Source organism: Macrobrachium rosenbergii, chromosome 56 (genome assembly GCF_040412425.1).
Source record: "Macrobrachium rosenbergii isolate ZJJX-2024 chromosome 56, ASM4041242v1, whole genome shotgun sequence".
Lineage (NCBI taxonomy): Eukaryota > Metazoa > Arthropoda > Malacostraca > Decapoda > Palaemonidae > Macrobrachium > Macrobrachium rosenbergii.
Genome location: NC_089796.1, coordinates 6,535,238 through 6,540,000, shown reverse-complemented (window position 1 = coordinate 6,540,000; position 4,763 = coordinate 6,535,238). Strand labels below are relative to the sequence as shown.

Here is a 4,763-nt window from a genome sequence, read left to right as displayed (position 1 = left end):
CTCTCTCACTATGTATCGTATCGATCTATATGTTTTTTGATGTTTTATGCTTATAAAAATTAATCTTTTGATCTTTATTACTTTTGACCTTTGCATAGTCATCCTCTGTCTATCTATTCATTTATCTCACCCACACACGTACACATTCTCTCTCTCTCTCTCTCTCTCTCTCTCTCTCTCTCTCTCTCTCTCTCTATGCATCGTATCGATCTACATATTCTTTGATGTTTTATGCTTAAAAAAATTAATCTTTTGATCTTTATTACTCTTGATCTTTGCATAGCCGTCCTCTGTCTATCTATTCATTTATCTCACACACATACATACACATTCTCTCTCTCTCTCTCTCTAGATATTTCGTCCTTATCCCTAATCAATCTAAATTATTTTTCTATCGCCATTCTCTCTTATTATTTCCTATTCCTCCTGTTTTATATTCAGCCCTTCTTTCTTTTACTAGCCAGCATTCTCTCTCTACCCTCCCGTTCTCCCTTTACGAGTCTACCCCCCCTCCCACAAAGTCAGTCTCCCTCCCACAAAGTCAGTCTCCCTATTCCAGCTTGTTATTAATAAAGAGAGAGAGAGAGAGAGAGAGAGAGAGAGAGAGAGAGAGAGAGACTGGTGCTCAGCCTGCATCAGCTATTCCATATTTTACGTCAGGTTTATATATATATATATATATATATATATATATATATATATATATATATATATATATATATATATATATATATATATATATATATATATATATATATATAAAGACCAGTAGATTCTACATATACTGCCACTAGATATTTACGTAACTCTCGAAGCGCGTAATTTGTGTCATAGTTCCGAGTACCGAGTCAGGCATTAAGATTTTACGTAGGTGTTCTTTTACTGAGTTACATAATGCCGTCACTGCAACTTATAGAGTTGATGAAGTTTTGTGCAGCCGATGAGACGATTAGTGATGAAACTGACACTATTCTATTTAACTGAAAATCTTCATTTACATAAAGAAGTGTTTTAGACGAGTAGACATCGAATACAGACACAAACAGTACAGTTACCTTTTGCATAGTTATATCAACTTAAATTAATTACGGATAGTATGGTTATTGTAATGTCTTGAATTTGTGTACTGAGTAATTAACGTTTTTAATATTTTATCGGGAGGGAAAATATGATTTTGATCAGTATTCACTCAGGTGAAATTTTAAACTGCAAGATTAAATCGCGATCCTTTAAGTAATCATCTAGAAGAAGGAAAAAAACAAAATGCATAACTTCATTGAGAACAAGTACCCTCCCCATTGAATGTAACTGTTCCAGTCCGGTGAATGTTCATGAAACGTTAGTACATATATATTCGTTCACCGTTAATCCGCAGTGTCTACAAGATAATGGATTGTAATTCATAAACAATATACTGAATCGACACTAAAATGAAACGAAAACATATTAAGTAGAATGCACCATGCACCGATGTTTGGAAATACTTTTGACAGAGATCGCTGAATTTATGAATAAGTAAAACAACTTGTTATTGCTCATAGATTCAGTGATCTCTTTCATAAGTATTTCCAAACATCGGCGCATGATTCATTCTACTCAATATGATTTCCTTTCATTTTAGTGTCGATTCAGTGTGTCGTATATGTATTACGATCCATTTTCTTGAAGACACTGCATAATAACGGTGAACGAATATGTACTAATGCTTCATGAACATTCACTGAACTGAAACATTTATATGCAATGGGGATGTTATTTGTTCTCAATAAAGTTTGCATTTTGTGTCCTTTCGTCTTCAAGGATCACAATTTAATCTTGCGTAATCTGGACATGTCTGCGGTGTGCAATATTTTCCTTTGTGTTTTGATTTGTCGGATTTGCATATTGGTCTCGTTTCTGCTTTTATTTGCTTCTCCGTTTAATCATTCGCGTATCTTACGGGTTTCCTCATTGTTAAGTCAACTAATATTCAGTTGTTCTTCGGTTATTGCTTATACTTTTGTAATAACACAGCTGATATGACATCACCTTTCTTTATCTGAATTTGTGTTATTTCATGTCACTGTCCATTAGAAGATTAATAATTATATACTGTTGATATTCTCGAGATGAAAGAATAATTAGCTATTTGAATGTGCAAAGGAAATACAAGGAGAGAAGAGAAGTATTCTTAATTACGGAAATGTACAAAAAATTTAGGAAAGAGTGTGACAAGATAACGGGCTATTAGTCAAAATGATTTATAAGAATATTGATAATAGAAATTAATAACAGAATTACGAGACACAAACGTAACATATAAAACGTTTGTTGCCACTAATCATATAACGCTTAATTAAAGTAATAAATCAATCAAATAGTAATTAATCATCGCTACAGATAACAAAATCAATACAAGACAAAAATGGTAAAAAAGCAGTCGTTCGCAACAATGTGATAAATTTCATCCAGTGGAGATGAATTGCAGAGCCTGATAAAGTTGTTGAAATCAACGAAGATGAATTCCAGCATGAAATGAATGAGCCGAGAATTCTGCTCTTTAAGCTACGCAGGCGAGTAAAGGCTACGAAAAGAGCATTAAATTAATAGGCTATTGACGATATTTCCACAATACTTCCCGAAGAAGGTCTCTGCTAAATATCACTGCAATATGTTATGTCATGCTTGTCCTTTTTCTGTCCGCCCTCAGATCTTAAAAACTACTGAGGCTAGAGGGCTGCAAATTGGTATGCTAATCATCCACCCTCCAATCATCAAACATACCAAATTGCAGCCCTCTAGTCTTAGCAGTTCTTATTTTATTTAAGGTTAAAGTTAGCCATAATCGTGTTTCTGGCAAAGATATAGGGTAGGCCACCACCAGGCCGTCGTTAAAGTTTCATGAGCCACGGCCATTGATACCGAGACCACCGAAAGATGGATCTATTTTCGGTGGCCTTGATTATACGCTGTAGCGGGTTTACAGAAAACTCGATTGCGTCTAATAAAATCCAAAATGGCGACAAGGAAGTAAAATAATTTCCGAAAGTTCATATGAACGTGAATGATTCCAGTTCTGTATCGCACTGAGAAATACCAAGGTCCTCAGCGCTTCCATTTTTGAGATCTGCATGAAAAGGCCTTATTGCAATCCTATTTAGGGCCAGTGTCGAAAGTAGGTCAACGATCACAGGAACGGGTAGAAAAGTTTTAATCAATTCGACGCCTGTTTTCAGTACCATTCGAAGAAACTTTCATCGGTTAGCTATGCCATAATTTGCCTAAAAATTGAAATCCTAAATAGACTTTTAGAAACCCACAGCTGTGAACAGTTTTCAAGATATTATTATTATTATTATTATTATTATTATTATTATTATTATTATTATTATTATTATTATTATTATTATTATTATTATCCAAAAGACGAAGCCTATTCATATGGAACAAGCCACTACAGGGGCCACTGACTTGAAATTCAAGCTTTTAAAGAATATGGTGTTCATCAGGAAGAAGTAAGAGGAGGTAAAGGGAAATACTGAAAGAAGAGATCACACTTATTAAAAGAAAAAAAAATTAATAAATAGATAAAAATGTATTAAAATGCAAGGGGAATAGTATTATGGTAATAATGCAATGCATCTTCGCTTGAACTTCTGAAGTTCCATTCACAGGTTCCTGAAACGTTTAAACAAAATTCCGAGTTACAGATCAGTGCACTGACCCTGCATATTTTCATGGGCAATACGGAAGCCACTGGCACACGAGCTGTAAATATTTGGTCATTTGAACTTTCAGCATCAAATCCAAGATAGGCCAAATGGTGCCAAATGCATTTGGCCCAAGCATAACAACTTAGGAACCCTCTGTCGAGTAACTTTTTTGACGTTTTCTGGAAAAATTACTTTCCTGTAATCAAAATTAGAATAATAACACCATCTCAAGAAAAACAATTGGGGACAACCTGTGCTATCTTGACCCCATAATAATAATAATAATAATAATAATAATAATAATAATAATAAAAACTGACTTAATAATCAGAATTTAATAACACCATCTCAAGAAAAATTGGGACTTTTCTGTAATTAGAATTAATAATAATAATAATAATAATAATAATAATAATAATAATATTTTCTGGAAAACTGACTTTCCAGTAATCAAAATTACAATAATAACACCACCTCAAGAAATACAATTGGGGTCAACCTGTGCTAGCTTGACCCCATAATAATAATAATAATAATAATAATAATAATAATAATAATAATAATAATAATAATAATAATAATAATAATACGCTAATCTAATTACTTGGATTTTATTCAATGAATAATCTTTAATAGTTCTTTAGATATATGGCTGCAAAGGGGAGAGAGAGAGAGAGCGAGATTGCGAGAGAGGTAGAGTGAAAGAGCTTAATGGCCCATGACATACCTGCACGTCTGGGCCGGCAAACACATCCCAGAGAGGCTTTCTGGTTCCCAAACACAGATTGCAGTGTTTCATAACAGCAGGTTAATCTCGTTTCTGATCGCTTGCCTTTTTGGTTCTTTTCTCTGCTTGATGGTTAAATTGCTTGTTCATTACCTCATCTGTAAGCATTTCATAACGATTTTAATTTTGAGAGATCCGTAAACACACTAACACACACTCATGTACAATTAAGGAATGAATACATACATACACACATCTATATATTAATTTATACATATAAGTTAAGTATACCTTAATTTAATCAGACCACTGAGCTGATCAACAGCTCTCCTAGGGGGGCTGGC

General features: G+C 33.7%; 1 protein-coding gene across 3 annotated transcripts in view; it reads right to left on the bottom strand.

The window, feature by feature from the left end:
• Nucleotides 1-4,537, bottom strand: part of LOC136836285 (adenylate cyclase type 2-like) — a 395,106-nt gene extending 390,569 nt beyond the window's left edge. For 2 of the 3 annotated variants that reach the window (XM_067100343.1, XM_067100346.1), the window contains exon 1: nucleotides 4,420-4,536. The gene's annotated coding sequence lies outside the window, so the exon portion shown is untranslated. Of the gene's footprint in view, nucleotides 1-4,419 lie in introns of all 3 variants that reach the window. The other variant, XM_067100345.1, reaches the window with a different exon arrangement.
• Between the last annotated feature and the right edge of the window lie 226 nt (nucleotides 4,538-4,763).